Below are 23126 nucleotides of genomic sequence, written 5' to 3' on the forward strand. Positions count from 1 at the left end.
TATATATTGATAAGTTTTCCCATAAAACCCAAATCCAAAATCTATAAAACAAAATTGGTTTTCTTTTCAAAACCCACATCTTGATTTAACAATTCCATATACATATCACCCTATTTAAATCAAACGAGGGTTTTAGATACTAATAATATTATTTAGAGTTTATTATTAAAATAAAACTCCTAAATAAATTATTATTAAAATTAGAACTTTAAGAAATCTTTTATATTTAATTATTTTATTTTATTAATTTCTTAATTAATTAAATATAATTAAATATTAAATTTTCTTTATAAAATTTACCTTAAATTATATTTTAATTTAAATTAATTATAACAAAAACTCATCACAGACCCACAAGACTAAATCTAAAAGCTCAATTGAAAGACAAATCACAAAGTCAAACTCCAAGGTTAAAGTCACAATTTCATGTCACTTGATGAATTTGAAAAGGTGAAACTAACTCAGATACTTGTCCTATTTTCTAGGACAAATGGCTTAGGTTAGGATTTGGACTCAAGAGTTATCTCCCCACTTATACTATTGAAATACTGCAATAGGGTACGCTCATCCTAGCAATTCAAGGAAGATGATACCTGGTACCTACAATTTTCATAAAATCCATGCATGTACATAATCATATTTTCTAAACTAAAAAGACAATGGTGAGAAGTGGTGCATCGTGTAGATCTTGACTAGTAGGTGACTACGACTCCCTCCCTTAACTATATCGGGAACATCAATCATAAAATAAAATAGAGAAGTACACCATACACATGCAAGTATGGGGTAAGTAACCATAGAAAATGCATATAAATAATCCATCTAACTATCATCATGAAATAACTAAAATCACTAACTGAACATACATGTATCATCATAGAAATAATGTTGAACACATGAAATAATTCAGTAACTCATCACATAAATCAACTGAGTATGAAATAACATTTAATCAAACCCAGTAACCAAGTATCGATAATCATAAAACATAATCATAAAAAAAAAACTAAAAGAATCTAACAATACAATCAAAAAATTCAACTAGGGGTAGGCATTACAAATCAAGAGGATCCATGTAGCTAGAAATGGCACACAAGAGGTCTTGCTAAAATGTCTAGTGACAACATAGTGGCCAAACTACTAAAACCATGCATATAAACAAGATTTACCCCTCTGCCATTTCCAAAACTATTATTTTGTAGAGAGGGTAATGAAGTAGGTCTTGACTACTTTGTTTTGTTTTGTTGTCTATGTTGCCTTTTTGACAATGTTTGCAAGATCATGGAAAGGAGTTCATGAAATCACCTATCTTGGTGATAAAATAGAGATTTCCATGGGAGAAGATTTTCTAAATTTGATGGCTAACATGCACCTAGTATAGGAAAATGATTAGAATTTAATCATTTTTGCATAAAAGGGTGTAGACTTATGAAGGGGAGCTTCATCCAAATGCAACTTTATAGTTAACATTAAGAGGTAGAAGAATTTTCTACTTATTCTTGTCAATGGTTGCATGCTTGGCCAAATAGATGAGAGTTACGATTCATATTCAATGTGAAGTTTGGAGTGTGATATTGAGGATGCACCTTTTAGAATGAAGTATTCGGATTGAAATATTGGCTTCTTCACTATGTGTAGAAAGTAAACTCTATTTACACATAACATAATTGATGGATGGGATTTGGAGTAGATCTTAATGCCTCTTACATGAACACATACAAATTGCATAACATTTTTGACATTTTTTTTGTATGTATTGTGCTTTCTTCCTAAGTGGCAATGTGTCTGCCAGGCAGAAAATGGAGGTAGACCTACAACTATGAATGTAGGTACTCTTTTTGCCTACCATAGCACCATTGGAAGAGTACCTAAGAAGGCCATTTTATTGGCACTAGAAGATGTTAATAATGATGCAACTATTACTAAACACAAAGGCATTCAAAACCTAATTAAACAAATGAGCCAAACATATTATGAAAACTTCTTTAGGGTGTGAGAGAAACACAAGAACTTTCCACTTGTACAACATATGTGCTTCTAAGCATGTCCTGAGGATATTTACTAGTCAATATTATTTTTCAATTTCATCAAGCTTTAACAAATTTACTATTCTTGAACACAAAAGGTGTGCTATGAAAATACCTCAAATCTCATAATGAATAGAATAAAATATTATTTTAATCTGTTGAAAAGATTCAAAAATATAGAGTACATATAGGAATAAGAAAACATGTATAAAAAATCTCATTATGATTTTCCTAAGGCCCATTAATGTGAAGGATTATTTAGATATACAATTTGAGATTAAAAAATAAATGTATAAGGAATGTTAAGATTCACACAATATCAAAGAGTATTTGGAATGAAATTTGCAATATAAAAGAGTATTTGCCTTTTTTTGGAAGCATGAATGCTAATGATATTCCTATGGGGGAGTATTGTAGAAACATGATTAGATCATTATCATGATGTATGTTACATTCATGACTATGTTTGTCATTGATGTCAACATAGTAGTTTTTTGAGGTATCTGACAAAAGAGCAGCAATAAGATCAAGTTGGTACAGATAGAAAGTTGAGACATTTTGACTAAGTGAAGTTAAAGGAAGATATTACTAGGTGTCTAGTATACATAGCTAACCTAAGAACCATAATATATTAAGTCTAGAAGAAGGTATGTAAGTTTTAGTGAAGATTGTTCTAATACAGAGTTTACAAAGGCATATTCTAGTAAACTTGTTATATTTCTTAGCAGATTTGTTATTCTGAGGAGCCAAAGTTAAAGATGTATAGAAGACATATTGGTGATGATGTGACTAATCTCACTCATCATAATGTTATGTGTACATAAATTTATTCAAGTTACAAGGTGAAAGATTAATTTTATCACTAAGTGTAATGTGTTCTTAATGTGGTCCTACAATAATTAATTGAGAAGATGTAAAAGCTGACTCAATGAATTTTTGTATGGATTTGGTATAAAGGAAGGACATTTTCCTTTATCATGTATGGATGAAGTGAATGATTATAAGTAGCATAGAGAACCAAATTGAAAGATAAGTAGACCAAAGTGAAGGTGAAGGAAACTTTCTTGCCAAGGTTTTATTGTATGATCCAAAGTTTGATACTTGGATCCAAGGTTCATGACTTGGTCTACAAGGTCTAACAATGATTGGTTTGGTTGACAAGATAGAGGAAAGAAGTTAAAGTTTAGTACATACAATTATTCTACAAGGAATAGTTGAGAGAATAGTTGGATAGTGAGTTGAGTGATCTTTCCCTAGAAGTTGTTTGGACAATGGGTCCTTCTATCTTCTACAACTCCTAATAGGGTTGGCATAACTCCTAACAGGATTAGAATCTTCTAATAAGGATTCAAAATCTTCAAACAAGGACTCATATGTACTAAATTTTGTAATAGGCTCCTAATAGGGTCTATCTTCTAACAAGGAATATTTATATTAGTACATCATCATGTGGACATCATTCCCACCTAGGTTTTCACTCTGACAAGGGTTTCCCTAGTTAACATATATGGTGTAATTGTGTATGTGCATCTTTGTATGGTTGTTTTTTAGTTTGGTTGAATGGTTAAGATTATTTAAAGTAGATAAATGTTTTAATTATTAGATAACTGATTCACCCCCCACCCCCCTAGTTATCTTGGTGGACTATTGTTTCTAACATAGTGTCCATACAATTTGTTTCCTTCATCTATGCTCTTCCTCAACTTTTTAATGCACACATTTAATGTTTTCAAGTCATTGCTGATATTGGTGCATACTATATCAAACAATGATGCATAACACTTTGGTTGTGCTTGTACTAAAGCAATATCATAAAAGGTGGTGATCTTTGTGTCAAAAGATCTTATCATTTCTTTTGCCTTTTTCTGCAAGTCTGGTTATGTGAAAATTATTTGAACTATCCTTTTCATTCTTTCTAGAACTTCTTTCAATGTTCTCTGCAAGGTCTTCACTGACTTATTCCTTTCAAGTAGCTTTTTCAAGGAGCTTATTAAACCTTTTTTATCATCATCCTCATTAGATATTGTAGATAATACAGTAACTGTTGCTACTAGTGTTGTTGCTAGAATGTCTCTGACTTCTTTTAGTTTAGTACTTGGATCCAAGGCTCATGACTTGGTCTACAAGGTCTGATATAAGGTCTGTTGATAATAAAGTTTGATACTTGGATCCAAGGTTCATGACTTGGTCTACATGGTCTAACAATGATTGGTTTGGTTGATAAGATAGAGGAAAGAAGTTAAAGTTTAGTACATACAATTATTCTACAAGGAATAGTTGAGAGATTAGTTGGATAGTGAGTTGAGTGATCTTTCCCTAGAAGTTGTTTGGACAGTGGGTCCTCCTATCTTCTACAACTCCTAACAGGATTGGCATAACTCCTAACAGGATTAGAATCTTCTAATAAGGATTCAAAATCTTCAAACAAAGACTCATATGTACTAAATTTTGTAATAGGCTTCTAATAGCGTCTATCTTCTAACAAGGAATATTTATATTAGTACATCATCATGTGGACATCATTCCCACCTAGGTTTTCGCTCTGACAAGGGTTTCCCTAGTTAACATATATGGTGTAATTGTCTATGTGCATATTTATATGGTTGTTGTTTAGTTTGGTTGAATGGTTAAAATTATTTAAAGTAGATAAATGTTTCAATTATTAGATAACTGATTCACCCCCCACCCCCCTAGTTATCTTGGTGGACTATTGTTTCTAACATAGTGTCCATACAATTTCTTTCCTTCATCTATGCTCTTCCTCAACTTGTTAATGCACACATTTAATGTTTGCAAGTCATTTCTGATATTGGTGCATACTATGTCAAACAATGATGCATAACACTTTGGTCGTGCTTGTATTAAAGCAATATCATACAAGTTGGTGATCTTTGTGTCAAAAGATCTTATCATTTCTTTTGCCTTTTTTTGCAAGTCTGGTTATGTGAAAATTATTTGAACTATCCTTTGCATTCTTTCTAGAACTTATTTCAATGTTCTCTGCAAGGTCTTCACTAACTTATTCTTTTCAAGTAGCTTTTTCAAGGAGCTTATTAAACCTTTTTTATCATCATCCTCATTAGATATTGTAGATAATACAGTAACTGTTGCTACTAGTGTTGCTGCTAGAATGTCTTTGACTTCTTTTAGTTTAGTACTTTTCTTTTCTTCCTCTTGTCTCTTCTTCTCTCACTCTTTCTTCCTCGGCTTTCTTTCTTTATTCTTCTATAATTTATTCTTCTTCTTTCCTCTTCTCATCTTTAATTATTTTTCTTTATTTCTCTTTTCTTCTTTCTTCTTTTCTCTTAGCTTCTTTCTTCATTGCACTACTCTTTCCTTCTTCATCATCCTCTTCATTTGAGCTGGAATAGGTAGTAATATTGCCAACAATGTTGGTCCCATATTTCACAAAGGGGTTCTCTTTAGCATCTATAGTATATGTACTATCCACTTGCATGGATTTAGTACCAATAACTATATGAGGAGGTGAGTGAGTAGGTGAGTAAGATTATTGAGTATCCTAAACCTTTTCTTCATCATCACTAGGAGCACTAGCCTCCACATATACATGACTACCTATTTTAGGATGCACATTATCCTTAGTGGCTCTAGGTGTAGAAGTCATAGACTTCAACATGGCTTCTTTGGTTTCCTTCTTTATCTCTTCATAGTTGCCTCCCATAAGAAGAATTTCTCTTCATTTTCCTCAAAAAAGGCTCAGTGCCTTTCAAAAACCTTTTTTAATCCTCATTAGTGTTGACTTCACACAATTTATAAATCATATTCTCTCTTAGTTATGTATCTTCCTCCACTACTCTTCTCTTTCTATTTATCAATCAATTATACAAATATTTTGGTATCTTATTTTGAATACTATCAAATCTCTTATTCCTCCAAATCATGTTTCTCACTATAGCATTTTCTATTTTTCTCATATCCATGCTATTGTACAAGCTATATTACTTATTTAATTGAACAACATTGTCATTATTTATAATATACATATTCATATTTTCAACTTTAGGCTTTGAGGATTTCTTACCAGTTGGTGTCCTTCCTTCTCTAACTACCCATTCCACTGCTTTTTCTTCAATCTCTTCATCAAACTCCTCAAACTCACTAATCTGTAGTGTCTTCCTTCTCTTTCTAGGTCTACTAGTGGTTTATTTGACCCTTTTCTTAGGAGACATGTTGGATCTTACTTTACCTTCACCAATCCCTTAGATTTCCTTTGTGCAATTATTATTAGATCATCTTTAAGTTTCCTCTTTTGTTGACTAAGTTGTACCTTAACTGGTTGTACTTGTGCAACTACTGCATAAGGTGGAATAGGTATTTGCATAGTATATCTACTACTATCAATTCTTCAATGGGTGTTGCAATGGTAATAGGTGTGGCTGCCAACACCTCAGATTGCCCACTAGCCTTCATCTTCAGGGCTATACCTTTGATTTCATTAATCTTCTCTTTTCATGCATATTTCTTTAAGAATCGATTCTATCTTTTCCTCCACATTATTTTTGGTTTCCTTTTTGTGAAGTTTAGAATGAACTTCCCTTATCTTATCTTCATAGGTACCCCATCTTGGACATTTAGTGTCACTTTCTAATTGCAATATAATCTTCACATATCCTTTAATGAGTTATTCACTTATTTCATGGCCCACAAGTTCAATCAAATCTACTCTAGGTTCCACTACCTCCATACAAGTTGTGTCAATCTCTACCATAGAGGGAGGGATTCTATATCTTTGCTTCATTTTTGATTGGAAACTTTTCATCATCCTATCAATGTATCTATCTCTGACATCTTCAAGTCTTTCCCTATAGCATTGTGTGAGCATCTTCATAGAACACTAATTATTGTCCCAATTTGTCATTCGAAGAAAATACTTGGTTGCAAGGAAAAATAAATGTGTCAATAGATATTTGAATCTAAATGTTGCATTCTTAGATTTCTTCAACTTCACAATGTTGTCCAATAATTGTACTATGATGATCTCATACATGTTCACCTTCTTCTTTTCAACTTCCATTATATAGGATGCATGTAAAAAATTATGAACATAGAGTTAACTCTAGACATGTGATTTATCTTGTATCCTACAATCTTGCCTAACACTCTAACTCCAATATCTTGAATTAGGTCAACTCTCATGTTCCTTCCATCAAACACAATCTTCAAGATTGTTTGAACAATATTTCTTACATTCCTAACATTTACTATATTACAACCTTCATTACTTAAACCTATGACCTTATGAATTATGTCATTTTTAATTATAATAGGTACATCACCAACTCAAAACATTTCTTCATGAGTTCTGCTTAAGATAATCCTACTCCACTCATGATTATAAAATTCTATGTAGAACATATACTTAATCAACATCAGTTCGTTTAGGTATGAGTATTCAAATTTTAGGGTTAGGTCTCTATTGCCCATAACTCTTAAATCCTTGTGAAAATATTCTTCTCCAATACTCTCAAATTTATAGTGAATTTATCTTCTAATGTCTTCTACATGATGCAAATTTGGCAGGATTTGAGAAAATGCTTCCAACAAATCATCAATGAGAGAACAAAATGGTTGCTTCTTGAATTTGTACCTAGGTCTCTCACTTACATCACATACTAACTAGCTTTCCATACTGCTAACTGTTTATGCTGAAAATTCCAACTAAAGCTTTGTAAAATACCTTAAATATCATGTATTGGGACTTTTGCAACTTCATACTTCAAACACTTCACTTCACACTTTAATTCACTATCAAATCATTCACAAATTGCTCCAAACTATTTACATGATCAAATGGTACTAAATATCTTACTCACAATCCTTAAATCATTTCAAATTTAACTTTGCATTAAATGTCCATCTACTTCATCTTCAATAGTTGTCACTGATTAACAATGAACTTTTTTCCCTTCTACACGGCCTAGTGTGATCATAAAAATTCTTTCACACTTGACCATAGCTTCCTCGCTATGTCCTCTACCTTCTTCTAACTACTTGACTTGTAATTATCTTTCTAACATTAGTTTTGATGAACTAACGCTCTGCCTTTGCTGAAAATTCTTAATTCAAATAGGATGAGTCACAAACAATTTCTAACTTCAATCTTCCATCAAGTGCATCAAAATACAACTCTTCCAAAATTGTATGAGAACTTTCTAGGTTACTAGCTTTAACAAATGATTCTTTGAATTCATTAAAATGCTTTTTAATTACTTCCTTTTGACTTCTATCATTTTTGTTATTATTCCTTCTATAATTAGGATTCATGTTGAAGTTTCTTCTATCCATTCTGTAAAATCTTGTTGCATGTCCAAAATTATTGCATAATTGACATACAAGTGCATTCCTTCTCTTATTGGTTCCATTTTGACTTTCAGGTGCTTTGCAATTCCTTTTTGAAATATGTCCTAAATTGTTATATTTGTAACATGCAATTTGGTTCATTCTTCCATTAGGTCTTTCTCCATCACTGGATCTACTTTAGGATCTTCATTTTTCATTACTTGAAGGGTTATTATTCCTAGACATTCTACTATTTCAATTACTATTATCAAACTTAGGTTTCTTTCAATCTACTTCTCTATGTCCCTAAGATGACAATTGTAACAATAGAAATTAGTAATAGGTCTAAAAGACTTACCTATGCAATCTCTCTTCATATGACCAACTTCATTTCATATAAAACATCTACCTCTAAATTCATGTCTAACTTCCTTAGATGATTCAACTTGTTTAGGTTCATCAACTTTCTCTATTTTCTTTGGTTCATCATGTTTCTCAAAAAAATCAACTAGGACAATATCTTTAGATAATTTTGTAGATATGCTTGATGTAATCTTACTTTGATTAGTTTCTTTAGGCTTAGGGTATTCAATAGCTAGATCTTGTTCTTTTCTAACTTTAGTTTTCTTGGCTGATTTCTTAATAAGATATCCAAGTCTTGTCTTATCATATGAGGGTCTTTGGTGAAATATTTATTCATCAATTTTTGCACTACTAGAATAAAGCTTCTCTAATTGGTGTTTAGCTTGTGTCAACTCTCCTTTCACAATGATATTATAATTTTCTAGTTTTGCATGTTCTATTTTGATAGAATCTAATTTAGAAGTTACTTGAGTCAACTGAGATTTCAGATATGCATTCTCAATTTTTAGATCTAGTTCACTTTTTCTATCATCTTTCTTAAGACTTAACATAAGTTCAACAATTTTCAATTCATGTTTCAAGATCTCATTTTCTTTTTTGAGGATTCATCCTTCATCTTTGTCACTAATATATTTATTTGATTCCTTCCTAGATTTTAGATAATCAGTCTTATCTTTTAGTTTACCAATATATACTTTTTCATCTTCATACCTATCTTTCACGTTATCTCTTTCTTCTATTAGAAGATCAATTTTCCCAAGAGCTTCTTCAAGATTTATTTTCAACTATTCCATATTCATAGGGATCTTACTCAATCTGTTAAGCCTATTCTGAGTAACTATGCTCTAATACCAATTGTTAGAAATAGATAATGTTGAGATTGGGAGAGGGGGGGTTGGGTGGGGGGGTGAATCAATATTCTATAAACTTTTTCCCACAAAAAAATATTTCCAATTACTTTATAACTTGTTTAAACTAATAATTTTGAATAGTAAAGATAACCATACATAGAGAGAACTCATAAAACCATTATTTGATAACTAGGAAAACCCTTTCCAAGAGAAAACTCTAGTGGGGATGATACCTACAAGATGATCCACTAAATAAAATAATCTTGTTAAGGATATTGACCCTACTAGGAGTCTATCAAATACATATAGTGTCTTGAGTCCTTGTTAGAGGACTAGGCCCTATTAAAAGCCTCAACCTTATTAGGAGTTTCTTCAAATAAAGTGTATGCAAGAAGAGCCCATTGCCCTAACATACAGTATATAAATAAGTTTCTTTACAATAATAGGTATACAAATAATTTTTGTCTCACTACTCTATCAAGTACTTGTTCTGATCATACATCAAATTTTACATCACATAAGGCTCGCATATCACTCATACTTCCTTCTTAATAGTTTGCATCATATTTACATTTCTCATTTTTTGTGCAAGATATGATCTTTACTTATACCTTGTAGACTATCAAAACTCTACTTAGTTGGCCTTGATGCTTCCACATGATGGACTAATTATAACTTAGGATGTTAGCTCATCATGATTAAGTAATTATTTTTTTGCCAAAATAATTTTTAAAGTTGTACAATTCAATTTACTAACATGCTATGTTCTACTCTGTTAATTACTTGTATTGGAAATTCTTTTGTAACTTATGTCATATTGTCCATATAGATTTGCATATTGACATACACCATCATCACACTATTAGCTATCTATCCTCAATTGTGCATGAGTTAACTCAAATGTTGTCATCCATACATACCATATCTATCTCTATGCTACTTGAAACTATCCAACACTTTAGACAATTTTCTAACTCTAATTACATAATGAAATACCAAAAATATATGTTTCCATAAATGACAAAACTCATACATCTACCTAACTATATTTCCAACAAATTGTTCTTTAAGATTTGCTAGCTCATTTTGAATGATTTTTTATATGTGATTTTCCTTACTCTATGTGACCTTTACCTCATGAAATAGGCTTCAAGCTTTCTCTTTCATGTGTTTTACCCATGCCTTCACCATCCTACCATATGTTTGACACTCTCCTATATTTTGAGTGTCATCTTCATCAAAAATCTCTTTCAAATCTTCTATTTTTTTGTAGAAACACAAGGATCTAGGAATAAGTCACTTACCATTGATCTAATGCATGAAGAAAGGGCTCAAACTTTATGTTTGAGCTGATTCTTAGCTTGCTTGTCTCTTCTTGACTATTCAATTAGGATATTGGTTGGCACTTGGAAATTATGCTCGTTACCTTCAAGAGTAGTTTAACTTAGATCAACTTGAGTTATGTTAAATCCAACCTCATTCACCTCATCTATGTTCTTCTTGATTATAGATTGTACAATCTATACAAAAACACAAATAAGTTCCCTAAAGTAGAATTCACTACCAATCTAGAATCTTTTCTAGCCTTCTTTACCTTCACACTTTTATGTACTAGATTAGCCATGACGTATATTTTGTGCTTCTAATTGGATCACTATTTTCTTCTTTCTCTCAAAACTTTTTTGTAGCCAAGATGCTAAAATAGTGATAGATAAATTAATCATTGAAGGAACCTATAGGAATATAGGTGAAAAATCTTGGTTATTTGTGAGTCCTTTAAAAACTTTTAGGAGATGAAGAGTACATAGAAGATGCTATGGATTGAATAATTTCATCCACAAATGATGATGGTAAGGTATTCATCTCGAGAACTTCATCATCATTTTGTGGATTAGAGTTAAAGTCTTCTCTTTGGGTTTTGACCTTTTCTTTTTGTTGACTACATTGAGCTCACATGCTAAAACTAGATCAATTCTTCTATCCATATCTTCACCATCATCTCCACCTTGTGCACCATGTAAATAAGTGGAAGTATTAGGTGGAGGAAATGGAATAGCTGAATTGGATGTACCTTGTTGTGAAATGTTATTTTTCTTCACATTTCTTTTTCCTATTGTTCTAGTGGTTATGGTTTCTTTGACTTTTCTTTTTAATGAGTTATCTATTCACTACATCAAAAAGAAGGTTCTCTCCTTAAGATCCTTCAATTCTAGTAAAGACCAATTGATGTATGGTAATTCCAATAGCTATATTCAATCAAAGAAGAAAAGATCAATTAGATTTGACCTATCTTCTTTGATGCCTACCACATCCCAACCCATCTTATAATCAATGATTTATTGCACTATAAATCTCATTCAATCCCATTTTCTCACCTCAAAGTCATTGTCACAGTTTTCCCAATAATCTTCCATCATAGGAAAGTGAAGATAGCCAAGTCTTAGTATCAGGTTATTTTTAATGTACCTACTATCATCAAATGCGAAATGACTTTGAAAATAATTCAAAGTTTTCCTTATCATATATCTTTCAATATTTTTGACATCTGAGGAAGAAATAAAATTGTAGTGTCCAATACCAATTGGGAAAGGAAAAGATCTTTTGTTCCTACACTTCTTGTTCACATGCTAAATTCACCTACAAACTTCTGAAAGCACCAACTTGTCATCTACAAAGTGAGCCAACATTAAAAAAATAGTCTTGAAAACCTCCAATACAAATGTAGGTGGACTAGGGATATTGTATAAAAAAGCTACCATAAGTGTTGATGAGACTGGTCACCTCAGGACAAATTCAAAGTCATTTGTCCTCGTATATTTCCTTGGGTATGAGCATAGAAAAACATCATTCACCCTAAAAAAGTGTGAATTCCTTTGTTTTAATTACAATTGGGGACAATAATTATATATTTTTGTAGCCACATTATATTTCCCATATGGATTGAGACCATGACATGAATTCATATTAGCAATTGCATACATAAGGTATGAGGACATGTAAAATCCTTGATTTAAGTTGAATTCAACCAACTAATGATAAAGGGTGTCACTAATCATTTCTCCCTAATTGAAACATTATTTTCTAATAGTGATGGTATTTATGTACGAGAACATCCAATCTTGAAAGTCTTGGACTATCATATTCTCGATTACTTTAGTAAGAAGAACGATCATATCTAAAATGTCTTCATTAAAAACTATTCTACATAGAGGCCTTGGTAACTATGAATGTCCTTTTCTAGATTGACCTAACCAAATTTTAGTGATAATTTTCAAGCACTTCTTTTTATTTTGATAGAAATACCCTTGATCGCCTTCTCTACAGACCTTAGTGAATTCTCCTCTCACTGGCAATCTGAATGAAATGGAAATAGATACTAGATCCAGTCTCACTATGACATTAGCTCTTGAAGTTTTAATGTCTCTAGAGGTCCTATAATATGTTGTAGTACATTGCAAAATCAATTTGATATACTAAACTAGGATTGGATATCCTCTTGCATGGGCTAGCCCACTATCCAATGTTCATTGTGCCAAATAGGGTGTTTTTTAGTGGTTAATATTTATAATTTTATGCATTTTAAAAAAAATTTACTAGTAATTTGGCTAATTATTTAAGATTTAATGCAACCTAAATCACCAAATTTTTATTAAATTAGTTCTAAATTTTTTTAGATTAGCTCAAAGATTCACTTATTCGATACATAGTTAGATTTGATTCACCTAAATATTATATATTATCGAAGAAATTAGAATTAATTCATCAATAATTATCATAAGCATTAGTTACTTTATGGATATATTACCAATATTTAGTTTTCACTATTGATTTAAAATATAATGTAATTATCCTCATAACTTCCATGAGATAAAATAAGCATAATTTTGATTTGTAATATTCCATGATGATTAGCGAACTTCCTATTATTATTGAGATTCGCCAATATTTTCTAATCAAAATTTATGATTCCAAAATAATCACCAATGTAAATAATATTTTTTTAAAAAAAAAATTGATAGATTCATTGATAAAAATAATTGTTTTTTCAAAATAATGAAAGATTCACCAATAATTTATATCTTTTTTCTAGAGGGGGGCTTCTTAAAGTTTACTGTGGTGCCAAAGGTGATCTATCCTCTTTGCTCATCATTTGCCAAAAATATTCCATATCAAATTGTCCCATTTTTATATATGATATCTTGAGAAGAGTGATTTTCAATATTGTGGGAGGCTCCTTGCCTTAGAATTAGTACTTCATTGTATTTCTAACAAAACTCCTTGATTTGGTGAGATGTTGAGTATGAATTCAATGTTCTCTTGACTTCATATTTTCAAACTATAAATTCCATTTCCTTGAGGCAATCACATAGCTCTGTGTTCAATTTTTCATGTTGATCATATCAAAGTGCATTCCAAGGCATTATATCAAATAGTTTGGATCATATTTTTTCAATCGTCGCAATGAAAAAATTAGCACCAAGTGATGTCAACTGATGAGATCGATATCTATTTGTTGTCACAATGACTTGATACATGAATTCAAATGGGGATTTATAATACTTTTTTATCTCCAAAATTCCAACACCTATGATCATTTCAAGCTATAATATGTTTGATTGCCAATGATGCTCTGTGCTCTACCATTTTCTTAATACAAGGTTCCCTATGTATCGATACCATGAGATGAAAACTCCATGAGGCATTTTGTCAAATAGTTAATATGTGTCTGAGATTACATCATGTCAAACATGTCAATTTTATTGTCCATGAATTCATATACAGTGACCCCTGTGATGTTTCATCATAAATTTTCTTGCAAATTGCCCATATTCTTCATAGATCAAATATCAAATGTGTGTTCAACATCTCTCAGCTCCAATTTTCTTGGTTGATCATCTTTAAGTTTTCTATACTCACTGCTCATGAGATGACCAATGCTTGGAGGCATTCGGTCAAATAGATAGTCATACCATCTCCATGTATCATGGAATTTGGTGGTCATAGTGTGATGGCATCAGAAATTGATTAGATCATTCACCTAAAGATCCCACACATTTCTTGCAGTCAACAATTCTATGACTTGGGCTATGCATGGGAGGGAAGAGAATGTTTTCTTTAATGAGCATGGGTGTAAGTTGAAACATAGAATGGGAAGGTTAATGCCATCTACCCTCTTTCAGTTTTCTACCAACTATGCCAAAATAATGATCCCTCATTCAACATCATTTCCTTGCTTTGACCATTTGAACAATGTTTCCATCCATAATTTTAACTAGAGGTAAGGTAAAGTACAAACAAATTCAACATCTAACTACAACCTATTCCGTGCTTTAGAGACTTCTAAAACTTCAATGGTGATTCAATTCTTTCTCAATGGTCAAGTTTAAGATGTTAGAGGGGGATTAATTGAGTATTTGATCAAACCATTCATCTATGTTCCGACATGCATCTAGAGTTTTAATTGAAACATTCATCATATAGGCCAAAGATTCTTCATTTTAGGTGCTTCAATTTGCAAGTTGTATTGATATCTTTATGGATGCATCTCTTGTTGTAGAGATTATAACTCCACATTACTATCACATTACACACCAGTTTTGATTGACCAATGAAAAGCCAACGACTAGTACATTTTTATTATATCTTCCCAAAATTGACTAGCATGTATTCCTACTTTCCAAAATTCTATCACAAATGAACCCCAGATCATATCTTTCAACTTAATATCTAGCTGGAAATTATTTGAAGGTTGGACTTTAGGTTCGAAATTTGGGGTTCAATTTAGGGGAAAAAAAAAGAAAGATAAGTTTAGGCCCAAAATCAATCCTCTTAACCTTAACCTTCTAAAAATTTAAATTTTTGGGAGAGAGAAAGTTTTAAGTTGGGGAGATAGAGTAAGGAAAATCAACCATGACTCATACTCTCAAAGTCTAACTTTCTAACCTTAACTTTCAAAAAGTTAAGGTTGATAGAAAGAGAGTAAATTAGAGTTCATAGAGAGATACAATTTAGAGTTGATGAAGAGATAAAGTTTTAGTTTGGGGAGAGAGAAATTTTTAGTTTTTATAATTTTAAATTCTTAGTCCCAAATTAACTTTATATTGAACTCTCTATGAGCATGGTGAAATATCAAGGTAACAAGTTTCTCTATCTAGGGACAAGGACTATGTAGGATGATGAACGAACCAAAAATTAAACAAGAATAATAATTTATCACATTGGCCATAGAGTCACCTAAAAAAAGATAAGTAAATGAATAGGACTAAGCATGCCAAAACTGGGAACACAAGCCAAACAAAAAGGAGGAAAAAAGAACACCAAAAACTCCTAACTAACATATGTACAATATGGTGAGCCGCATACCTTATTGATGGTAATGCTTCAAATGTCTCCCATTATATGGCATAGGAAATTGAGTACCACTCAAATATGATAATATGATGGATTTTTGTTTGCATACTTCTTTAACTTGGAATGAGCCTTGCCTTAAGGAATCAAACTTTCCATGTAAACCCTTTGGCTCTCTGTGCTTGTCCCAAATCCATACAAGATCACCTTCTTGGAAAAACCTTTTCTTTGTCTTCTTATAAAACAACTTCTTTGATCAGGATTGATGTTCCCATATTATGTTAATCACCACTTCTCTTTCTTCTTTGAGCTTGGTCAAATACAATATTCTCTTTTCAAGTGCATCTTTGAATTCATAATTTTTAATAGCATTCTATAATTTCATAGCAGATAATTCGAGAGGAAGAGGAAAGATTACTTTAGTACCAAATAGGATCTTAAAGGGAGATAGCCCTGTCACCCTCTTCTTAGTGGTGCAATCTTCCCACAATGCATCATATTAGTGCTTGTGCCAAGGCCTCTGGTTGATATCTATCAAATTCCACACAAAGGATATAAGGTTTTTGTTACTATCTTTTTCTTGACCATTTCCTTGTGCATAATGATATGATGAATGAGACAGTATGATTCCATATTGATAACATAAAACTGACAATTTTTGGGATGGGAAGTTTGTAGCATTGTTGTCAACAATCTTGTTAGGAACTTCAAATCTAACCAATATATTTTGTTTGATGAAACTACACACTATTTCCAAATCTTGCTTAACTAGAATGGCCTCCACCCACTTGGTGAAATAATCAATCACCATCAAAATGTGAGTATTTTTGGAAATATAGGATAGGCTAGGTTATTGAGAGGGGAGGGGTGAATCAGGAACCAATAAAATTTATTCGTATTTCACCAATCAATCCTTCATATATATTTTGATCTAATTGCATGCATGAAAAATTGAAAGCATTAAAACATTCATAACACTTTGACACAAGATATGGTAACCCAGAAATCTTCCAAATAGAAAGTAAAATTGGGATGGGGATGATATCCACAAGCTTTAGTAATACAATATAAAGTTGGCTAGTTAAGACTTATAATTGATCATTTCTGATGATCTACCCTATTAGGAGCAATAAGGACTACTTGGTCCACCTTGATAGAGGATTTACAAAACATACAATGAAGTATGCACTTAGTAAAGATATTTGCAAGATATTGTTAAGTCTACCTTATGAAAGGATTTAATTGTTTCAACTATTATGATGAACCAGTAGATGATCTCTAATATACAACTCTAATTTTTTGGTTGAGATTCCTTTGGAGTGTAATGATCACCTTGTTGTGATAGATAAATCTTTGTTGCTCCTTATACTGCTTGTAGCCTTCTCAATTCAAATTTCTGCTCTTATTATATGTTACATATATACATACATATTTTGTATGTGATACAATACAATTCATACATACCAATCCAAATTAAAATTCATCAAATTCAGCTAGAATACAAGTTTCACCAAAATACACAAAGTCATCTCAACTGTTGGCACTCAGGTTCTAAAGAGAAACTCAGTGAGGTCATGATACTTGACAACCATTATCAACACTTAGAATTATCATGCACTTGATAGACATAGAAGCTCAATTCACACTAATAACTTCCAAGTAGTCTAAACTTGGTCAACATTGGTGACTCGATAAATACTGCAAAACTTGACATATAAATTGAATCACTTGGTTGACACTGCATGGCTTGGTCAACACTAACAATATGAGCTTGGTATAAACCGAATAACTTGGTTGACACATCCTAGCTTGGTCAACACTTGATTCACATCACTAATACTCTAAACTCGATAAAGTTTGGAGACCACGATTTACACTATGCAACTTAGTAGATACTATGAAGCTTAGTTTGCACTGATACTTATCAACTTAGTAGATATGACTCAGTGTGAATTGAATACTAATTCTAGAACTCGATAGCAACTATAGAACTTTGTGGAACCTAAATTACTTGGTAAATACTATAAACTACAAGATAAGCTCAGTTACTACTAACCACTTGACTAAGTGTGAGTCACTAATAAAAAAAATTGACCATTATGTCAACAATCTTGCCCTTTGGCATTAGTGAGAAAAACACTTATCAATCAAACAATGAATTCTTAAAATTTCAAGTTCAAAACATTCTTTTATCTCTATCCTGTGTTGTCAACTCGATGACATACTTTGTTTTTGAGATTTTTCAAAATTGATCTTGTAAGAAATATTTTCTAATTAATTGTACATGAATATTATGGTTCTCCCCATACATATATCACATATTATACTTTACTCACTATATACATATATCTCATATCTTTATTTTCTTCCCTTTATATCACATCCTCTCCCTCTTTTTATCTTATCTCATCTTCTCCCCCTTTTTGACATAAATGTCAAAGGTGCATGCTACATGGTAATGCCAGAATGTGACAAGAAGTCAAAATGTACCTTCAGAATTAGTTCTATAGTCTTGTCCCAATTTTCCTATAACACCTTCCTTGCATGTAATGCAATCTATACTTTTTCTAATAACTCCATTATGTGTTTAGCTATGGAGAAGTTATTATCATGGATGAGAGTTTTGGCATGTGTAATGTGTTTCTACAATGCATTCATTTTCTAGATAATCATGCCTTAGATGTCTAAAAGTGTGGCCATAATCCTAGCTTCTTCCCTTAATAATTCTACTTGCATATTAGTCAAAAATCTGATTTGTGAGTAGTGATCATAATTGTAGCTTGGGTCAAGTGACAACTAGTATGCGCTTGCCTTCAAGTCTTCATCTATCTTAGATAGTTTATCTTTGATTGCTTGAGTGAAGATAGATGTATCACATAAATTTCTGAATAATGAAGTAACATTATTTGTAGAGGTTTCCAATGAGTTAAGAATAGTAGTCAATTCTACTTGATTTATTGCAATTTTCTATGCTTCTTGCTCGAATATTTTGTTCTCGAATTTCCTCTCTACTCTTTATAAAAAAAATTCTTTTTCATTCAAATATTCATTAAATTTTTGGACAAATTCTACTAACTAAACCAAAATAGGTTGTGTACTACTGTCATGTCCCCTTTTCAAATAATTAAAAATAATATTCTTTTCTAAGGCAGGCAAGCCCAAAAAGGTGAAGTTTTGGAAAAAGGGGATAATCTTTGGAAGCTAATGGACTAATAAATGAAAATTATTATTAAAATATGTTTTATTAACCCCTCTTGGACGTGAGTTAGGGTTATGCCCTCTTTTAAGGAGTTTGGAGGCATTTTGAGCTGATTCCAGAACTTGATTTTTGCTCATTTCTTTGTTATTCTTCAAAGGCTGCCAAACCTGTGGATAAGGAGACCCAAGACTAGGAGTTTTTAGGTTTCTAGGAAGGCTAAGGATGGGAGTTTGAAGCCATTCCATGTGCATGCTCATGCAGAGTTTGCCTTTGTGCTGAATAGTGCAGATTTCTGGGTTTTCGGGTGTGTTTTTTGTAAGAGTTTGGTGTTTCTAGTTGAGTATTTCATATCAGTTTGGGTTGCTGCTGTATTTCAGAATTTTAGATGTTAAAATAGAGATTAATATATTTATTTGGTTGTGATTATACTTTTGTGATAGATTATTAGTGTTTTTGTGGTGTTTTCGAGCTATTCTATGTTGTTTTCGAAAGCCTGATCAGCATTGTCTTTATCCTCTGTTTGGGAGCTGTTGTGTAAATGTTATACAGATCTAAAAATTTCATTTTTTAGGCTGTTATGCTGCTGAAATTTCTATAAAAATGTCCACTTTCAGATTTACTAATAATGTGTGAAGTGAAGTTTTTGGCACTATTTCCGGCATACCCGATTTGGGGTTTTATTGAGAAATTGGTGGATCTTTGAAAGATTGGTTGTTTGATTTTAAAGATCTAATTAGTGGCTTGAAATATCATATAAAATCAAAAAAGGGAAATTTCAGTGGTATCAGAGCTATGATCTTGCCAGCCTGAGGGTTTGTAGAAGTTTGCATGTCAATTTTGACAACTACCCAAATCTTGCATGTCAATTTTGACAACTACCCAAATCTTGCATGTCATAATTTATGGTTGGATATTGTTTCTAATCAGGTGCATGTCAAAATTTATGGTTGCATGCTACTTCTAATAATTTTCATGTTATTTCTTGGTGAATTTGGTGGTTACATGTTGCTTCTAATCAGTTGCATGTCAAAATCTATGGTTGCATGCTACTCCTAATCAATTGCATGTTAGTTCTTGGTATTTGAAGAAGTTATAACCTATTGGGGTTACACTCTACTTTATCCAGAATGGACAGGTATAGTATAGAGTCTCAGAGGACATGATCTTGGACAATTGATATCTAGAGTCAGAATAGTAGAAAGGATGGTTATTTAGAAATTCGAGATAAACTTAGGAAAATAAGCCATGACATGTCTGAACAGTTGGTTGGGCACCATCGTATGATGAATGACATGTTGTCTGACCCAGCTAAGGTGGATAAGTTGACTGGATTTCTATTTGGCAGATTTTCTCATAGGGCAGATGACATAGTTATCAAGAACTTGTATGAGGATTTTGAGAAACTAGCTTATAGCCAGGTAGAGGTCTCAGATTCTACTCTGCCACAGGAGGTAGTGAGAAAGGATATTATGCAAATTGATAGTAATGGTCAACTTAATACTCAAATTGAGACAATTGTATATAGGTCATTAAAGGGTGATATCATAGGTATTCAGGATGGTATAGTTACAACAAGTAGTGACTATAGTGTAGTGGCTTCAGATGATGATTATGAGGATGTTGTTGTGCATGATGGTGAGATATCTAGTAGAGATGAGCATACATTAAGCATTCATGACTTTGCTAAGAAAGAGTACCAGGCATAGTTAGATGCTTCGTCACATGAGGTTGAGGCTGGTAGTACTTCACATGATTTGTCCAACCAGCTAAAAGTGAACAAAGATAGTATTGTGACTTCATTATCTCATCATGACATGTATGTGGAGTTAGTTGGTATTGGTCATATTACTCAAGTGAGGATTTTTCTTGAGTTACCAACTGATTCTAGTTTACAGATATGGACTCGAGATTTTTATATTGGCATTTGGGACTCAGTTGATTGGAGATCTTTAACACTTTTTGGTAGTAGTGTTTGTTTGGGTGCTATCATGGATTTGATTAGCAGATTGCATGGTGTTGTCTTTTCTTGTGCTAGTAGCTTGTCTGATGTTGGTATTAGTTTTTATACACCGGTGTTGGGCTTTGTTCATATATCCAGTCGACCATAGTTGCTGGAATGTGTTGACGATCTTTCATATTTGGCAGTGTGTATAGATGAGTCCCAGGATCATATTGGCATTGATGACATCTAGGAGGATGCAGTGGGTAGTTTTGAAGACTTATTTTCTTTGGGTACAAAGGAATTGGACAGCAGTGCTACAATTTTTGATACTCTATTTGTTGATATGAGCTTTAGAGTTGATTCACAGGATATGGATGGTAATAATCTAGAGACTAGTAACTTTGAGGATACTCCTTTAGATAGTGCATCATAGGAGGTTTGTAGGAGACAGTCAAGTCAATGCCATCATGTGTCTAATCAGTTGAGAGTTAGTGAGTGAGACATTGCTATCGCTTGCCAACATTTCGATGCTGCTCATCAATTGTTAGCAGTTTATGGATGGGGTTCTCCTACTAGTGATGAGTAGGGAGGCAGTTATCTTTCCTTGATAGAGTTCCACTCTTTATGGGAGGCTATCCAGATTCTGAGATAGGATTATATGCAGTTGGTAGCCGATAGAGATTATCTTATGGAGTGGGGTAGTATAGCATATGATGCATTGTTGGCCAAGGAAGATGAGGTGAGTGAGCTTACTCAGTAGCTTGAGGTGACTTTTGAGATTCTTGAGAGTACACAGTTGGCTTTCAAGGAGTCACAGTTTCATTTGGTTAAGGTAACCATGGAGTTAGAGAAACTACAGTCTTTACTAGATTCTGTACAGTCACAAGCTATGGTGTCTGATGATCTGAGGATGTCCATGGTTGAGATTGTCAAAGATAGTGGAGATGGGGATGCATCCATCCTTGATACTAAAATTGTCATATCGGGTTCATCCCCACTAGAGTCAGGTTTAGTTGAGTTGGGTGCTGCAGTAGATTGTTGTAGTATTCCTGACATGGTGGTGACCTCTAGCACTAATGGCACGAAGAGTAGAGATGTTGTATCAAAGACCATGTGTGATTTTGGTGAGCCGATAGTTGTCATGGTTCCTGCTAGTAATACTACTCCCTTGGCGATGTCTTTAGAGGTAGTAGTCAGTTCCAACTTGGTTAGTGATCGATTGCAATTAGTTACATCTGGATTGCAGTCTAAGCCACTAACTGAGATTGGCACATTCTATCAAAATTACATTGTGAGGTATGCTCATCAATTTACCTTTGATGACCATGTTGATGAGATGATGATACAGAGATGTACTTTGGTTCCTAGTGCTTATCATTAATTATGGGATAGTTTAACGCCTTGGGATGAGAGTTGTGATGGGCATGACATGGCGATAGGTTCTACAGTTGACAACTTGATAATACATGACTTAGAGAAGGAGTTTTGGAGTAATGCTTCAGCGAGTGTTGTTATTGATTCTACTCCTTTGGCTATGACATCTCTTGACTTAGCTGGTGATCAGTCACAGTGGGTTGTATCACTTGTTCATGGTGAGCTGTTGACTAAAGTTGGTTTTTTTTATCAACATTATATTGCAAGGTATGTACATCAGTTAGCATTTGATCCCTGTGTTGAGGAGTTGATGGCAGGCAAATTTGGTTTGGGTTCCAATTCTTGTTGTTTACCTTGTGATGGCTTTTTACCATCAGGGGTGCATGGGAGTTATGGTTATGAGATAGTGGTTGGTGATCTACAAAGTTGTGTTGACTGTAGGAGTTGTATAGTGTGTGGATTCTCCATACTTGGTATAGTTTCATTTGGGAGCATTCACCATTGTTGCAGAGTTGGATTGTACATTCCATATAGGCCAGTGGAATGCGTTGATGGTATTTATTGTGTTGGTAGTTTGATTTGTCCACTTTACTTGGGTTTTAATGTTCTAATATTTTGTGTCTTGTGGGTTTCTGACTGTGGAAGTTGTGACTTTGGAGTTTGGTTGAGTAGTAATTGTCAGTTTGATTATGGATTCCTCTTGGTTATATTGCAAAGGATAT

This window comes from Cupressus sempervirens, chromosome 2 (genome assembly GCF_028749045.1).
Source record: "Cupressus sempervirens isolate cs-2001-9-10 chromosome 2, ASM2874904v1, whole genome shotgun sequence".
Lineage (NCBI taxonomy): Eukaryota > Viridiplantae > Streptophyta > Pinopsida > Cupressales > Cupressaceae > Cupressus > Cupressus sempervirens.